We start from the raw sequence: 19,356 nt of genomic DNA, 5'->3' as shown, positions 1-19,356 counted from the left end.
CCTACAGACGTGCACAAATGGCCAATAAGCACATGAAAAGGTGCTGAACATCATTAGTCATTAGGGAAATACAAATCACAATCACAGTGAAATACCACTTCACACCTACTAGGTTGGCTGTAATAAAAAAGACAGGCAATTCAAGTGTTGGAGAGGATATCAAGAAATTGGAAACTTCGTATACTGCTGGTGGGAATGTAAAATGATACAGCTGGTTTTATAAATAGGCTGGCAGTTTTCCAAAAAGTTAAACATAGAGTTACCATATGACCCAGCAATTCCACTCCTAGGTATTTATCCAAGAGAAATGAAAACATATGTCTACACAGAACTTGTACACAAATGTTCATAGCAGTATTATTCATAATAGCCCCCAAATGGAGGTAACCTAAATGTCCATCAACTGATGAATGGATAAATAATATGAGGTATATCCATACAATGGAATATTATTCAGCCATAAAAGGATTGAAGTATTGATACATGTTATAATGTGGTTGTAGCTTGAAAAACATGCTAAGTGAAAGAAGCCAGTCACAAAATACCACATATTGCATGATTCCTTTTGCATAGAATGTCCAGAATAGGCAAATCTATATGTGGAAAAAGTAGATTAGTGGTTGCTTATGGCTGAGAGGAAGTGGGCAAGTGACTTTTAATGAGTATTGGGTTCATTTTTGGGGTGATGAAAATGTCCTAAAATTGATTATAGTGACGGTTGCACAACTCTATGAATGTACTAAAAACCATTGAATTGAACACTTTGAGTGAACTGTGTAATAAATAAAATATCTCAAGCTGTTTTATATGTATATAAGAAAGATGAGTTGTTTTTGTTTTTGTCTTCTTGATTTTGAGAGGTTCAAGTGGAGATGACCAGGTAGTTAACCATGTGGCTCTGGAGCTCAAAGCAGAAATCAGGGCTGGAGATATATATTGGGAAATATAGGGGACAAAGATACTAACTGAATTTAAAAAGAAGCAATCACCAGAGAGAGTGTGTCCAGCTGGAAAAGAGAGGGCCTACACCTATCCCTGAGGGATACCAACATTTAAGGGGTGAGAGAAATAACAGGAGACTTCAAGAGAGGTGGAGAGGGAGTGCTTAGAGATGGAGAAGTGAGATCAAGAGAGTAAAAGAGGAAGGCAAGGTAAGAGAGTTTCCAGATGTAAGGAGTGTCAACTGATTCAGAGAAATTAAGTTAGGTCATGACGATAACGCCCATAGGATCTGCAGTAGGGAGATCCCTAGTGACTTGAAGAGTGGTTTTCATAAGGTGGTGGGGCAGAAACCGGAGGGCAGTAACATGAGTATTTATTTATTTACTTATTTGGCTGCGCTGGGTCTTCATTGCTGCATGTGGGCTTTCTCTAGTTGCAGCGAGCGGGGACTACTCTTTGTTGTGGTGAGCAGGCTTCTCATTGTGGTGGCTTCTCTTGTTGTGGAGCACGGGCTCTAGGTGCACGGGCTTCAATAGTTGCAGCATGTGGGCTCAGTAGTTGTGGCACACAGGCTTAGTTGCTCCATGGTATGTTGGATCCTCCCAGACTAGGGATTAAACCCGTGTCCCCTGCATTGGCAGGCGGATTCTTAACCACTGGACCACCAGGGAAGTCCCTAACATGAGTTTTTAGACATGAGTAGTAGTTGAGGAATTGGAGACGTCCTTGTGTAGGTAGTCAGAGAGATGTATCTGTGAATGGCAGATCTGTAAACAGAAGAAAGAAAGCAGAGGTTGAAGTGGGGTTTGGTGGGTTGGGTGGGAGATTTCAAGATGGGAGAGGTTATTTAAATGCTTATGGAAATGAAAGGGAGAGGAAAAAGGGGACAATTGATAAGAGGAATAACGCCCTGACCACCTTTCAGGAAATCGCATTATGTTGCCTCCTTATCTTACTCATTTTTTTTACTGTAGTGCTTATCATCTCATTATCATGGAACTTTATTATGTTCACTATTTATTGTCTGTTTCTACCTTGCTCCAGGAAGGCACGGATTTTTATCTCTTTTGTTTATTTGTTAAGTCCAAGCATCTAGAATAGCATCTGACATATAGTAGGTACTCAAAAAACACTTGTTAAATAAATGAATGAAAGAGCAAGTTTTCTAAGAAGGCAAGAGGGAAGAGGAGCTAGAACAGCCAACAATATGGTTCCTGCCCTCACAGTACTTACAGTCTAGTTGTGAAGTAGACTCCATTGGATTCCATAACTTCCTGCTTATTGTGGGAAGCAAAGGAGAGGGAAAGGTAAAGAGCTTGAGTTTCTCAGATGTATGAAAAGTGATGGGGGAATATTCATGTGATAATTATGGTCTGCGTTGTTCATAGCTCTAATTTAACACTGTTAAATTGTTAGGTCTTTGTACTTTGAGCCTTTCAAGCCTGGCGCACAAGAAAAGCTGAATAAAGCTTTGCGGCAGAGAATAAACTGTGTTCAGTTTAGGGCTGCTGCTTTTCTGAAGCGCTTTCAGAGTCACAGATTTTTGAGGCGTACTTCTAGGTCCTTTATCTATGGGACAGACTGTGGTGATAAGGGAGGCAGGGGAAAGGGGCTGATTCCGAGAGACAGAGAGAGAACCGTGTGGCCAAAAGCGCGTGCAATCGCAGCCTAGGGGGTGGAACAGCCAGCCACCAACAAGCAGCCGTGCCCGGGCCACGAAGCGCACCCACGCCCTGCCTCCCGCTTCGGCTGCCCATCGGCGGGAACCGGGCTGCGCTTGCGCGCGGTCTGCCGGAGAGTGGAGCGGGGAGAGGCGCGGCTGCAGCTGGAAGTCACGTGGTGCAGCGGCCAGCCGCCCCGCCCCTCTGAAGCCGCCCCGCCCCCGCCCCGCCCCTTTCCCGGCGGGACGCTCGGAGCCGCGCCGAACTGCGCAGGGCGGTCAGGGGTGAGTGTCCGCGAGGGGCGCGCGTTGCACAGAGCTGGGCGGGCCTGGGCTGGGGTGCGGGCCGGCGGAATGCTTAGCGGGGGCCAAAGGGACAAAATGGCGGCGGGGTACGCCCTTTCACCCCCTCCCCTCACCTGGGAGTGGGAGCGGAGAAGGGCAGGGAACACTGCTGGGGGAGGGGAGCCGCGGCTACTTGGGAGGGCCCTGGGGTCCTCTGAGGAGGCCTGGGGGCGGGGGTGGGCAGGCTCTGGGCCTGCCCTGTGGACTCAGCTCGGGGTGTGAGCGACAGGGGACTGCGCGCACCCCGCGGGCCGAGAGGTGGACAGGGGGGCTGCGTTACTCCCTAGAGGGGCGGCCCGGCCCGAGGCTTCTGCAATATCTAAATTGCGAAGGGCTAGCGGAGGAGCCGCCCTCCCAGCCTTTCATTTGACAGGTGATCGTCATCATCTCATTCTCAGCGGGGTTTACCACGCTTTCCCTGCACAGTGACTCGGGTATTAGCTCTCCCCGGGAAGCAGGGCGGGAAAGGTCTCTCCATCTTACAAATGCGTAAACTGAGGCCTGGAGGGCTAAAGAGTTTAACCAGGGCCTGGCACCTGGGTGTAGTAGAACCCAGCCTTCTGCCTGTTTTAGTGCTCCCTTCCCAGCACTTTATTCCCGCCCTACCCTCCCCTACCAGTGAGGGACGGAGTGAGGGACGGGATTGTTTGAAAGCAGGCAGAAAACTGGTCCTCCAAGCAGCACCTGCTGCTGTCAAGTCGCTCTCGCTGAGGTGTGGGCCTGCCCGCCTGAGAGCAGCTTCCTGTCGTTTGTGAACTGTATTCCTCATTCTGTTTGTGCTAAGTTATTCTAACATGAAAACAGCTGTTCAGTATAGTCATCTTACTGAATAGATAGTAGTTCCTTATGTGTATTATAGTTTGTTACAGTTTACATATTGATTTCACCAACATTAATTTCATTCTCATAAACAATCCGAGGTGGAAGGATGGGATAAGCGTTATGTCCATTTTACCAGTGGGGAAACTGAGGTCATTACTTGCTTCAGATCACCCATTGGTGAATGGTTCATCTGGAATTAAGTTTTCAGACCTGAGATTGGTATTCTGACCAGTGTCCCTCTCTGGTTTATATTGATGCTCTGGCCCTTGTACTTTTTTTTTTCTCCGGGTAACTATGACTTTTCCTCAAAATGTAGTGGTGCAGATTGATTTATGCTGCATATTGAAATGATCTGAATAATATCCACTAAGGAATTAATATTTTAATTAAAGAATTTTTAATATGATTTGGAAAGGTGTCTTTGTGGGAGGAAGTGTGGTATGATGGCCTTGAAGGCAAACTGATCTGAGTTTGAATCCCACCTCTCCTACTTGTCCTTGGACAGATTAATTTTTCTGTCTTGGTTTCCTCATCTATAAAATATGGATATTATTATCCACCTCATAAATTTGTTGATAGCAAGTAAATGAGGTGTCTGTAAAGCGTTTAGAACTGCTCCTGGCCCATAGTAAGCACTCAGCAAATGCATGCTCCTTTCCTTCTTTGTCTCCACTCCACTGAGCTGCCATTCTCTATTCTCTAAAATTCTCTAAAGCCTGGTGGTTTAGGTCAGTCTACCTGGTGGATTATGCATGGAAGCATAATCAGTGTTGCTATATAAATGCAGTTATGAATAATTTGTTGATTGGTCTCCAAAGGATCTAGTGTTTTAAACATAGACTTCAAAAATATTTGTCCTTACAGCTTCATAGATATTTAAGAATCACTAAAATGTTGATTTGATATTGACTTTATTAATTCCTTCATTTAACCACTTAATGTTTTAAGGATAAGATTAAGGGGCTTGAGATTCTGTCTTTTCTTTCACCTTCATACCCAACCACAACCCAACCTAGTTTAAAGGAGAAGCAAAAATTCTTTGGGAATCACATGGGAACATTCTTTAAACACTTAGAAAGTGATGGTGGTATTTAGTGGGAAGTTAAATAGAATTTTCTTTAATGGTGCAATCTAATATCCATTGTGAAATTGGCATTTCTGAAATTGTAGAAGTGAAAACGGCAGATGGCATGTATAACAAAATAAGTCACTAATAGAAATCTGTTTCCAGTTTTATGCTGGGATGGTAACCTTTTTCACAAACATGTTTGGTTTTGGCAGTAAGTCTTATGGAATATAAGCAAAAGATCTACAGTCCATTGGTGGAGACAACCTTAAAAAGATATTAGAAGGAAATGATTTATAGGAAGACTTTCCCCTCTGTGACATGAAACACTAAAGATTTCATGAAGCTTTGCTAAAATAATTACTACTTTTTAATGATAACTTAAAAAAAATATATGTTTATTTATTTGTGGCTTCATTGGGTCTTCGTTGCTGGGCATGAGCTTTCTCTAGTTGCAGTGAGCGGAGGCTACTCTTTGTTGCAGTGCCTCTCATTGCAATGGCTTCTCTTGTTGCGGAGCACAGGCTCTAGGTGCCCGGGCTTCAGTAGTTGTGGCGCGTGGGCTCAGTAGTTGTGGCTCATGGGCTGTAGAGTGCAGGCTCAATAGTTGTGGCGCATGGGCTTAGTTGCTCCGCAGCATGTGGAATCTTCCCGGACCAGGGCTGGAACCTGTGTCCCCTGCATTGGCAGGGGGATTCTTAACCACTGCGCCACCAGGGAAGTCCCCTAACTTCTTAAAGCACTAAGTTTATTATATATTTTGAAAACGTGTGAAGTGGAGAGAATAGAAAAATTAATTTCTATATACCAATTTATTTCAGCAGTTACCTGTGCATGGACAGTCTTGTCCCATAAAAGCTATCACTCCCCATTGTTGTGAAGTAAATCTCAGGCATCATATTTCATTTGTAAAGATTTCTGTATGTGTCAAGCCAGCTTTTAATATACTATCGGAAAGAGAAGTAATTTTGATATTTTCAAAGAGGCATGCCAGTTTCATGGGAGAAAATAAATGCCTTTTACTTGATGTTTTCATGGTAGTAAATATAGGTGTGATCAGAATTGAAAACCTCATTAAACAACTTGGGCTTATAAAATGTCTGTGTTGCTCTTCAAAATACTATTTATCTTACTGTTAAATACACTTACTTTCCATTAGGAAACATGTGAAAAATTACTGATAGTTTTGGAGTATGCGGACATCAGCATTGTTTAAGTACCAGTCTCAGAAAGGTAAATACTAAGATTTTCTTATATTTCAGAAAAAGCAAAAATATGGGTGATAGATTTTATGAACATTGGAGAGGAACTGATTGAAATCCCGATTTTTCTAGAATTTATTGACAAACAGGAGACAATTCATAAATGTACTGTCCTGACTTCAGTTAATTGGGCCTATAATTTTTAGAATAGTGCTACTAGCAGGCTTCTCACTATTTTGGGCCTGCCATTTGATTCTTGCCTTTTCAGAGCCTGGTGACCAAATTCAGATAGAGAAGAGAGAAGCCTTTCCTGGCACTTGAGCCAGTCTTCACATTTTTATCTCTAGGACTCTCAGGTGTCTCTACATTCTGGGACTTCAGGGCAGGGTAGGAAAAGTGAGACCTCAGTTCATCACAGGCAGCAGCTTGTTCAGAAACGTTGGGGCCAGTTAGTCCTAGTGTTCATTCCCTGTTTACTGACTTGTTTTGTTTTCTGTGCTTTATTTTCTGCGTGGCCATTGTTTTGCCATAGCCTGGGTTCTCAAATTTAATTTGAGTAGCACTGCCAATATATTGCCATATCCATTTTTTTATATTAGCTGATTTTTCATTTAGGTTAGTGTTATAAATTTTCTTTTAAAATTTAAGTAAAAATGTAGTTCTTTTTATAGAAGAATGTTTTGTAGATAATAGTATGGGTGGTAGTTATGGCAAATGTCATGAAACTAGTAACTGATTGAAATTTTGGAAATTGTAAGTTCTATTTTTAGAAAACAGCTTTATTGAGATATTTAACATACCATTAAATTCAGTCATTAAAGTGTACACTTCAGTGGTTTTTAGTGTATTCATGGAATTGTGCAACCATCACCACAATCAATTTTAGAATGTTTCAGTATCCCACTATGAAGCCCCATAACTATTAGCATTTATTCCCTATTCCTGGCTTTCCTCCCCACTTTTCCATCCTACTCCCTACCTCTGCCCCAGGCAACTACTAATCTACTTTCTTTCTCTATAAATTTGCTTATTTTGGCAAATAGAATCATGCAGTATGCGGATTTTTGTGTCTGACTTTTTCCATTTAACGTAATATTTACAAGGTTCATCTATGTTGTAGCATGTATCAGCACCTTATTCCTTTTTTTAAAATATGTTTCAGGTGTACAGCATTATAAGTTACCATCTGTATACACTACGAAGTGACCACCACCACAGTTATAGTTACCATCTATCACCATGTAGTTGCCCCCTCCTTTGTCCACTTCCTCCCCACCCCCCACCAATCCCCTACCCCTCTAGTAACTACTAATTTGTTTTCTGTATCTGTGAGTTCGTCATTGTTTTATTTTGTTTGTTTGTTTGGGGTTTTTCTCATTCCACATATGAGTGAAATCATACAGTTTTTTCTCTTTCTCCTTCTGACGTATTTCACCTATCATAATAACTTCATGGTCCATCCATGTTGTTGAGAATGGTAGGATTTCATTCTTTTCTGTTACTGAATAATATTCCATTGTATATGTATATCGCATCTTCTTTATCCAGTCATCCATCGATGGAGACTTAGGTGGTTTCCTTACCTTGGCTTGTGAATAATGCTGCAGTGAACGTAGAGGTGCATGTATCTTTTAAAAATAGTGTTTTCTTGTTCTCCCAGTAAATACCTGGAGGTGGAATAGCGGGGTCAAATGATAGTTTTATTCTTAATTTTTTGAGGAATCTCCATAGTGTTTTCCATAGTGGCTGCACCAATTTACAGTCCCATCAATAGTGTATAAGAGTTCTCTTTTCTCAGCATCCTCTCCAACATTTGTTATTTCTTGCTTTTTTTGATAATGGCCATTCGAAGAGGCATGAGGGGATATCTCATTGTGGTTTTGATTTGCATTTCCCTGATAATTAGTGATGTTGGACATTTTTTTTTATGTGCCTGTTGGCTATCTGTATTTCTTTTCTGGAAAAATGTCTGTTCAGATCCTTTGCCTATTTTTAAGTTGAGTTTTTTCTGTTGTTGTTGAGTTATGTGAGTTCTTTATATGTTTTGGATATTAACCCCTTATCAGATATATCATTTGCAAATATCTTCTCCCATTTGGTAGGTTGCCTTTTTGTTTTATTGATGGTTTCCTTTGCTGTGCATAAACTTTTCAGTTTGATGTAGTCCTATTTGTTTATTTTTGCTTTTGTTTTCCTTGCCTTTGGAGTCAGATACACAAAAACATCTAAAGACTGATCAGTGAGGTTACTGCCTATGTTTTCTTCTAAGAGTTTTATGGTTTCAGATCTTACATTCAAGCCTTTAATCTGTTTTGATTTAATTTTTGTGTATGGTGTAAGATGGTGGTCTAGTTTCATTTTCTTGTGTGTGACTGTCCAGTTTCCCAACCACCATTTATTGAAGAGACAATCCTTTGCTCCTTTGGTGTAAATTAATTGTCCATATATGAGTGGGTTTATTCCTGGACTGTGAATTCTGTTCCACTGCTCTATGTCTCTGTTTCTGTGGCAATACCACACTGTTTTGATTGCTGTAGCTTTGTAGTATAGTTTGAAATCAGGGAGCATGATACCTTTAGCTTTCTTCTTCTTTCTCAGGATTGTTTTGGCTATTCAGGATTGTTTGTGGTTCCATACAAATTTTGGAATTGTTTGTTTTAGTTCTGTAAATTTTGCCATTCGAATTTTGATAGGGATTGCATTGAATCTGTAGATCACATTGGGTCATATGGACATTTTAACAATATTAATTCTTCCAATCCATGAGCATAGAGCATCTTTCCATTTATTTGTATCTTTTTCGTTTTCTTTCACCAGTGTCTTATATAGTTTTCAGTTTACAGGTCTTTCATCTCCTTGGTTAAATTTATTCCTAGGTATTTTATTCTTTTTGATGCAGTTATAAATGGGAATGTTTTCTTAATTTCTCTTTCTGATAGTTTATTATTGTGTAGAAATACCACAGATTTCTGTGTATTGATTTTGTATCCTGCAACTTTACTGAATTAATTTATTGGTCTTAACAGTTTTTGGTGGAGTCTTCAGGGTTTTCTATGTATAGTATCATGCCATCTACAAACAGTGACAGTTTTACTTCTTCCTTTCCATTTTGGATGCCTTTTATTTCTTTTTATTGCCTAATTGCTGTGGCTAGGATTTCCAATACCATGTTGAATAAGAGTGGTGAAGGTGGGCATTCTTGTCTTGTTCCTGTTCTTAGATGAAAAGTTTTCAACTTTTCACTGTTCACTATGTTAGCTGTGGGTTTGTTGTATGTAACGTTTATTATGTTGAGGTATGTTTGCTCTGTACCCACTTTGTAGAGAGTTTTTATTATAAGGGGATGTTGACTTTTGTCAAATGCTTTTCTGCATCTATCAAAATGATCATGTGATATTTATCCTTCCTTTTGTTATTGTGATGTATCACATTTATTGATTTGTGAGTTTTGAACCATCCTTGCAACCATGGAATAAATCCCACTTGATTGTGGTGTACTTGGTGTATGATCCTTTTACTGTATCGTTGGACACCATTTGCTAATGTTTTGATGAGGATTTTTTAATCTGTGTTTATCAAAGATATTGACCTGTAAATTTTTTTTGTTTTTTTGGTCACGTCCTTGTCTGGTTTTAGTATCAAGGTAATGCTGGCTTCGTAAAATGTGTTTAGAAGGTTTTCCTCCTCCTCAGTTTTTTGGAAGAGTTTGAAAAGGATAGGTGTTAAATCTTCTTTGACTGTTTTGTAGAATTCACCAGTGGTGCCATTTGGTCATGGACTTTTGTTTGTTGGGAGGTTTTTTATTTCTTTGTCAGACTCCTTAATAGAAATCTGTCTATTCAGATTTTCTATTTTTTCATGATTGTCTTGAAAGATTATATATTTCTGGGAATTTATCCATTTCTTCTAGGTTGTCAAATTTGTTGGTGTATAATTATTTATAATAGTCTCTTTTGATCCTTGGTATTTCTGAGGTATCAATTTTAACATCTCCTCTTTCATTTATGATTTAATTTGAGTCCTCCTCCTTTTTTTCTTGGTTAGTCTAGCTAAAAGTTTGTTGAATTTGTTTATCTTTTCAAAGAGCCAGTACTTAGTTTCATTGATCTTTTCTGTTTTTTTTTTAAATTTCTATTTTATTTGTTTCCTTCCTATCTTTATTATTTCCTTCTACTAATTTGGGGCTTCACTTGTTCTTCTTTTTCTAGTTCCTTTAGGTGTTAGGTTAGATTATTTATCTGGGATTTTTCTTGTTCCTTAAGGTAGGCCTGTATTGCTATGAACTTCCCTCTTAGAACTGCTTTTGCTTCATCCCACTGAATTAGGTATATCACATTTCTGTTTTCATTTGTCTCTGGGTATTCTCCTTTGATTTCTTCAGTGACCCACTGGTTGTTAAGTACCATGTTGTTTTACTGTCCATGTTTCTGTGATTTTCCCCATTTTTTTTCCTTGCGATTGATTTCTAGTTTCATACTATTTGGTTGCAGAAGATACTTGACATGATTTCAGTCTTCTTGACTTTATTGAGACTTGTTTTGTGACCAACATGTGATCTGTCCTGGAGAATGTTCCATGTGCACTTGAGAAGAATGTGTAATCAGTTGCTTTTGATGGAATTATTCTATTTATCTATTAAATCTACTTAGTATAATTTGTTGTTTAAACCTGATGTTTCCTTATTGATTTTCTGTCTGGATGATCTATCTATTGATGTTAAGTGGGGTGTTAAATCCCCCTACTATTATTGTATTGCTTTCCATTTCTCCCTTTAAGTCTGTTAATATTTGCCTTATATATTTTGGTTCTCCCCTGTTAGGTGCATGTACATTTAGAAATGTTATACTGTCTTGCTGGATTGACCCCTTTATGCTTATATAATGTCTTTGTCTTTTACTACCATCTTTGTTTTAAAGTTTGTCTGTTATGAGTATAGCTATTCCAGCTTTCTTTTCATTTCTATTTCCATGGAATATCTTTTTCCATCCTTTTACTTTCAGTCTGTGTGTGTTCTTCTGAAGTGAGTCTCTTGTAGACAGCATATAGATGGGATCTCTTTTTTAAATCCCTTCAGCCACTCTCTCTCTTTGGATTTGTGAATTTAGTCCATTTACATTTAAAGTAATTACTGATGGGTACTTATTGCCATTTTGTTAACTGTTTACTGGATGTTATTGTAGTTCCTTCCTGTTGCTTATTTTCTTTCTCTCTTCCCTTGTGTGTTGGTGGTTTTCTTTAGAGTTATGTTTATATTTCTTTCTCATTTTCTTTTGTGTATTTACTATAAGTTTTTTAGTTGCTGTTACTCTGAAGTTCACATATAATATCCTACTTACTATGTAATTAGTTCTATGTATTGGGTTGGTAGCAACTTAAATTTGAACAAATTCCAAAGGTTTATCTTTTTACTACCCCCAACATTTTATACTTTGATGACACATTTTACATCTTATTTTGTGTATCTCTTAACTAATTGCAGTTATAGTTGATTTTATTACTTTTTGTCTTTTAATTTTCATGCTTGCTTTCTGAGTGATTGATCCACTACCTTTGTTACTTATTTACCTTTTCCAGTGTGATGTTTCCTTCTGTAAATTTTCTTATTAATTAGTGCCATTTCTTTTCAGCTTAAAGAAGTCCCTTTAATATTTCTCTTAGGGCCAGTATAGTGATGATGTGTTCTTTTAGCTTTTGCTTCTCTGGGAATCTCTTGATGTCTTACTGAATTCTGAATGATAACCTTGCTGGGTAGAGCATTCTTGGTTGGAAGTTTTTTCTCTTTACTTTGAATATGTTATGCCATTCCCTTCTGGCCTGTGAAGTTTCTGCTGAAAAATCTGCTGATAGCCTTTTGGGGTTTCCCTTCTATGTAACAAGTTGTTATTCTCTTGCTGCTTTTAGGATTTTCTCTTTACCTTTAACTTTCAGCATTTTAATCATAATGTGTCTTGTTATGTATCTCTTTTGATTCACCTTATTTGGAACTCTTGGGGTTTCCTGGACCTGGATGTCTGTTTCCTTCCCTAGATTAGGGAATTTCTGAGCCACTATTTAAATAATTTTTTTTGGCCCTTTCTCTGTCTCTTCTTCTTCTGGGACCCCTATAATGTGAATGTTATGCTGCTTAATGTTGTCCGAAAGGTCCCTTATCATATCTTCACTTTTTAAAATTCTTTCTTCATTTTGCTGCTATGTCTGGGTGAATTCCATTCGTTAGTCTTCCAGCTTGCTGATTGGTTCTACCTCATCAAGTCTGCTGTTGAACCCCTGTAGTGTATTTTTCAGTTCAGTTATAATTTCTGTTTGGTACTTTCTTATGTCTTCTATCTTTTTGTTGAAGGTCTCACTGTGTTTTTCCATTCTTCCAAGTTCGGTGCGCATTTTATTATTATTATTACTATTTTTTGCTGCATTAGGTCTTTGTTGTTGCACATGGGCTTTCTCTAGTGCGGCGAGCAGGGGCTACTCTTTGTTGTGGTGGCTCCTCTTGTTGCAGAGCGCGGGCTCTAGGTGCATGGGCTTCATTAGTTGTGGCACGTGGGCTCAGTAGTTGTGGTGCATGGACTTAGTTGCTCCATGGCATGTGGGATCTTCCTTGACCAGGGCTTGAACCTGTGCCACCTGCATTGGCAAGTGGATTCTTAACCACTGCGCCACCAGGGAAGTCCCTGATGAGCATTTTTATGACATTACTTTTAACTCTTTATCAAGTAGATTGTTTATCTCTCTATCATTTAGTTCTTTTCTTGAGGTATTTTCCCCTTGGTTTTTCAGTTGGAACATATTTCTCTATTTCCTCATTTTGCCTAAGTCTCTGTGTTTGCTTCTGTGTATTAGCTGTATTAGCTGTTTCCCAATCCTGAAGGAGTGGCCTTATTTAGATGTCCTGTGGGGCTCGGAAGTGTAATTCTGCCTGGCCGCCAGAGCCAGGAGTTCCTAGGTGGACTGCGTGGGCCTCCTATTGTGGCAGGGCCACAGTGACTGTGGGGCACTGATGGGAAGGGCTATCACTCAGCTGGCTATGAGGCCTGGCTTAGGCACAGGGGTAGGCAGAGCTCTAAGTGGGGCATGGCCACTGGCACTAACAGGTTACATGGAGAATTTCAATGCATGCCCGCTAGCACTGGCATTAGCAAGGTAGCCTGACATCTCAAAAATGGCTCCCACTGACACTTCCTAACTCACTTTGTGAGGCCAATATCGCCTTGATACCAAACAAAGTAAATTACAGGCCAATATCTTTGGTGAACATTTCAATACAAGCAAAAATCTGCAACAAAGTATTGTTGAGTCAGCAAAAAGTATTCAGCAAACTGAATTCAACAGTACATTGAAAGGATCATTTACCATAATCAAGTGGGATTTATTCAACATTTACAAATCAGTAAATGTGATATACCACATTAGCAAAATGAAGGCCCCAAATCATATGATTATCTCAATAGATGCAGAAAAAACATTTGACAAGATTTAATACTAATTTATAATGAAAACTCTCAACATAGGAGGGACATACCTCAACATAATAAAGGCCATATATAAAACAAACCTTCAGATAACATCATACTTAATGGTGAAAAACTTAAAGCTATCTCTCTAAAATTCGGGCAAGACAAGGATGCCAACTCTTGCCACTCTTATTCAGCATAGTATTGGAAGTCCTAGCCAGAGCACTTAGGCAAGAAAGAGAAGTAGAAGTCATCCAAATTGGAAAGAAGTAAATTCACCACTATTTGCAGATGACATGATTTTATAAATAGAAAACTCTTAAAGACTCCACCAAAAAGCTATTAGAAATAATAAATACAGGGGAATTCTCTGGTGGTCCACTTGTTAGGGCTCCATGCTTCCACTGTGCGGGTCACAGGTTTGATCCCTGGTTGGGGAACTAAGATTTTGCATGCTGCATGGCCAAAAAAGAAAGAAGAAAGAAAGAAAGAAAGAAAGAAAGAAAGAATAAATACAGTAAAGTTGCAGGGTACAAAATCAAAATACAAAAATTTGTTGTGTTTCTATGTGCTAGCAATGAGCTAGCAGGAAAAGAAATTAGGAAAAGAATCCTATTTAAATTACAACAAAAAGAATAAAATATGTAGGAATGAACTACGGATTTGAAAGACCTTTACACTCAAAAGTGGAAGACATTGTTGAAAGAAATTGAAGAAGACATAAATAAATAGATATTCCATGCTTATGGATTGGAAGAAGTAATATTGTTAAAATGTCCATATTACCTAATGCAATCTGCAGATTCAGTGCAATCCCTATCAACATTCCAAGGACAATTTTCAGAGAAATAGAGCCAAAAATTATAAAATTTACATAATATTAAAATGTACATGGAACCACAAGATACTGAATAGCCAAGGCAATCCTGAGAAAAAAGAACAAAGCTGGAGGTATCACACTCCCTAATTTCAAACTATATTACAAAGCTATAGTAAACAAAACAACATGGTATTGGCAGAAAAATAGATAAACTGGTCAGCGGAAGAGATTTGCGAGGCCAGAAATCCACTCATGTATGGAGAATTGATTTATGACAAAGGAGCATAGAACATACAATGAAGAAAGGCTGACTTCTTCAACAAATGGTGCTAGGAAAACTTGACAGCCATGTGCAAAAAAATGAAACTCTAGCTCACACCATACACAAAAATCACTAGCTCACACCATACAGAAAAATCAACTCAAAATGGATTAATGATTTGAATGTAAGACCTGAACCTGTAAAACTCCAGAAGGAAACACAGGCAGTATGCTCTTTGACATTGGTCTTAGCAGTATCTTTCTAGATTTGTCTCTTCAGGCAAGGGAAACAAAAGCAAAAGTAAACAAATGGGACTACATCAAACTAAAAAGATTATGTGCAGCAAAGGAAACAGTCAGCAAAACAAAGACAACCTACTAAGGGGGAGAAGATACTTGCAAATGATGTATCTGATAAGGGGTTAGTATCCAAAGTATATAAAGAATTCATACAACTTAATAACAAAAAGCAACAACCCAATTAAAAAATGGGCAGAGGATCTGAATAGACATTTTTCCAATGAAGACATACAGATGGCAATAGGCACATGAAGAGATGTTCAACATCATTAATAGGGAAATGCAAATCTAAACTATAACAAGATACCCCTCATGCCTGTTAGAATGACTATTCAGAAAGCCAAGAAATAAATGTTGGTGAGGATGTGGAAAAAAGGGAACCCTTATGCGCTGTTGGTGGGACTGTAAATTGGTGCAGCCACTGTGGAAGACATTATGGAGATTCTTCAAAAAATTAGGAATAGATCTACCATATGATCCAGCTATCCCACTTCCTGGTATTTATCTAAAGAATATGAAAACACTAATCTGAAAAGATAGCTGTATCCCTATGTTCATCACAGCATTATTTGTTTTAAAATAATTTTGAAAAATTTTATTTATTTAGTTATTTATTGGCTGCATTGGGTCTTTGTTGCTGCACGTGTGCTTTCTGTAGTTGTGGTGAGCAGGGGGCTCCTCTTTCATTGCAGTGCACAGGCTTCTCATTGCGGTAGCTTCTCCTATAGTGGAGCACAGGCTCTAGGTGTGTGGGCTTCAGTAGTTGTAGCACACGGGCTCAATAGTTGTGGCTTGTGGGCTCTAGAGTGCAGGCTCAGTAGTTGTGGTGCACGGGCTTAGTTGATCCACGGCATGTGGGATCTTCCTGGACCAGAGCTCGAACCCATGCCCCCTGCATTGGCAGGTGGGTTCTTAACCGCTGTGCCACCAGGGAAGTCCCCGCAACATTATTTATAATCATTAAGATATGGAAACAACATAAGTGCCCATCAACAGATGAACGGATAAAGAAGATGTGATACATATATATATGGATATGGATATGTATTTGTATACACACACACACAATGGGTTACTACTCAGCCACAAAAAGATGAAATCTTGCCATTTACAACCACATGGATGGAACTTGAGTGTATTATGCTAAGTGAAATAAATCACATGGAGAAAGACAAATACTGTAAAATTTCACTTATGTGGAATATAAAAACAAACAAAAAATAAGTGAACAAACCAAATCAAAAGAAACGTGGATAAAGAGAACAGAATAGTGGTTACCAGAGGGGAAGGGACAGAAAGGAGTAGGGTGAAATGCATAAAGGAGATTAACTGTGTGTTGACACATGGAATCTAAATTTTTGGTGGTGAGCACACTGTAGGGTATACAAAAGTAGAAATATAATGTTGTATACACAAAATTATATAATGTTATGAACCAGGTTACCTCAAAAAATAAATCTGAAAAAAAAGTCTTCTGTCAGTGTCTCAGTCCCTGGGGAATGTTCTAATTGGATTCTGCCTCTCTGGCAGATGCTTCAAGATAGTAAGTGGGTCCTCATTACTTAGGGCCCATGCTTTTTAATCAGGTGTTTTTATGCTGATTCTTGGGTTAAGTCTACCTGTGAGCCCTTTAAGAGTGGGTTGTCTATACGCTGAAGTTCTGTAGGTTTCCTGGGCATATTTTCTATTGGTATTTGAAGACAGTTTTGGGGGCTCATCTCTCCTGTGCAGGGTCTACGGGTTGGAGTGCTTGATGTGGAGCTCACATCCCTCACTTTTCAGGCAAAGATCCATACCTTTGTGGTCCCTCCCGATTGTGAATTGACACAGCTGGTGGGTGGGTTTTCCTTGGTGAAATCATCTCTGCCTCTCTGATCCTCTGCCTCTCCTATCTGTCTTGATGTTGTCCTTTTACCTTTTGTTGTGGAAGTTCTGTTTACCCAGTTTTCATGTCCCTTTCCAAGGAAATTATTCCATATTTAGTTTTAGATTCATTGTGTCTGTAGGAGGAGGTGAGTTCAGGATCTTCCTGCAGCACTGCGTGAACGCTCCTGAACCTTTTTTTTTTTAAATAAAACTTTTTTCTTAGAGCGGTTTTAGAATTGCAGCAAAATTATGAGGCACATATAGAGACTTCCCATGTACTCCCTGTCTCCACTCATGCATAGCCTCCCCATTATCAACATCCCCTGCCAGAGTGGTACATTGGTTACAACTGATGAACCTACATTGACAAATTATTGTCACTCAAAGTCCATAGTTTACATTACTGTTTAGTCTTGGTGGTGTACATTTTATGGGTTAGGACAAATGTATAATGACATGTATCCACCATTATAGTATCATACAGAGTACTTTCACTGACATAAAAATTCTCTGTGCTCTACCTATTTATTCCTCCTTCCCCTTGAATCCCTGGCAACCGTAGATGTTTTTCTTGTCTTGGTAATTTTGACTTTTCCAGGAACTTCATTTCTTTTATGGATGTACCACATTTTATTTATTCATTCATCAGTTGATAGTCATTTGGGTTGTTGCACTTTTTGAATTCTATGGACAATGCTGCTATGAATATCTGTGTATAAGCTTTTTTTTGTGGGGCTGTATTTTCATTTCTCTTGGGTATGTTTCTAGGAGTAGAATTGCTGGGTTATACTGTAACTCTGTATTTAACCTTTTTAGAAACTGCCAGAATGTTTACAAAACCAGCTGCACTATATTGCATTCACAATCTGCAGTGTATGGTGGTTCCAGTTTTTTCACATCCTCTATAACACTGGTTTTGTCTGTCTTTTGGATTATAGTCATTCTGGTAGTTGGGAAGAGGTATCTCATTGTAGTTGTGAGGTTGTGATTTGTATTTCACTAATGACTAATGATGTTTAACATCTTTTGATGTTCTTATTAGCCATTTATTTATCTTTTTGGGAGAAATGAGAACATGGCCTTTTTAACCTGATGTAATGGTGACATTTAACCTGACGTGGGCTCTTGGTGTCACTCCTGTGCTTGCTCACTCTATTGGTTTTTTATTCAAGTGGATTGCTCCCCAGAAATCCGTTGTATTTAAATACTCTACTGTGACACACACATCCCTTATTTATGTTTATTAGTCTACACATTATAGGTTACCCAAGTAAGTTAAATTAGGTCCCATTTGCTTATTTTTCCTTTTGTTTCCTTTGCCTTAGGAGGCAGATCCAAAAAAATATTGCTATAGTTTATATCAAAGAGTGTTCTGCCTGCACTTTCTTGTAGGAGTTTTATTGTTTCCAGTCTTACACTTAGGTCTTTAATCCATTTTGAGTTTATTTTTATATTTTGAGTGAGAAAATGTTCTAATTTCATTCTTTTACATGTAGCCGTCCAGTTTTCCCAGCAGCAGTTATTGAAGAGACTGGCTTTCTTCTATTATATATTCCTGCCTCCTTTGTTGTAGATTAATTGACTGTAAGTGCATGGGTTTATTTCTGGGCTCCCTATTCTCTTCCATTGATACATGTGTCTGTTTTTGTGTCAGTGGCATATTGTTTTGATTTCTGTAGCTTTGTAGTATAGTCTGAAGTCAGGGAGTGTGAGTTCAGATTTGTTCTTTTTTCTAAAGATTGCCTTGGCTATTCAGTTTCTTTTGTGATTCCAAATGATTTTTAGGATTTTTTTGTTCTAGTTTTGTGCAAAAATGTCATGGGTATTTTGATAGAGATTACATTAAATATGTAGATTCCTTTGGGTTATATGGGCATATTAACAGTATTAATTCTTCCAATCCATAAACATGGGTTATCTTTCCATCTCTGTATCATCTTCAGTTTCCTTTATCAGTATTTTATAGTTTTCAGAGTATAGGTCTTTCATCTCCTGGGTTAAGTTTATTCCTAGATATTTTATTCTTTTTGATGTAATTTTAAATGTTTTTTTTCTTTCCCTGATAGTTTATTATTAGTGTGTAGAACAACAACATATTTCTGTATATTAGCCTTGTATCCTGAGTCGTTACTGAATTCACTTCTTAGTTCTAATGGTTTTTTGGTTGGGACTTTAGGGTTTTCTATATATAGCATCATGTCATTTGCAAATAGGGACAGTTTTACTTCTTTTCTTCCAATCTGGATGCGTTTCATTTCTTTTTTTTTGTCCAATTGCTGTGGCTAGGATTTACAATACTTTGTTAAATAGAAGTGATGAAGGTGGGAATCCTTGTTCCTGAGTTTAGAGGAAAAACTCAACTTTTCATCATTGAGTATGATGTTAACTGTGGATTTGTCATAAATAGCCTTTATTATGTTCAGATATGTTCCTTCTAAACCAGCTTTGATGAAAGTTTTTGTCATGAATGGATGTTGAATTTTGTCAGATACTTTTTCTGCATCTATGATTGTGATTTTTATTGTTCCTTTTGTTAATGTTGCGTATTACATTGATTTGCAGATATCGAACTGTCCTTGTATCCTTGGAATAAATCTTGCTTGATCATGTGATGATTCTTTTTA

This window comes from Lipotes vexillifer, unplaced genomic scaffold, assembly GCF_000442215.2.
Source record: "Lipotes vexillifer unplaced genomic scaffold, Lipotes_vexillifer_v1.1 scaffold103, whole genome shotgun sequence".
NCBI classification, from domain to species: Eukaryota; Metazoa; Chordata; class Mammalia; order Artiodactyla; family Lipotidae; genus Lipotes; species Lipotes vexillifer.
Note: the sequence above shows the minus strand (reverse complement) of the source record.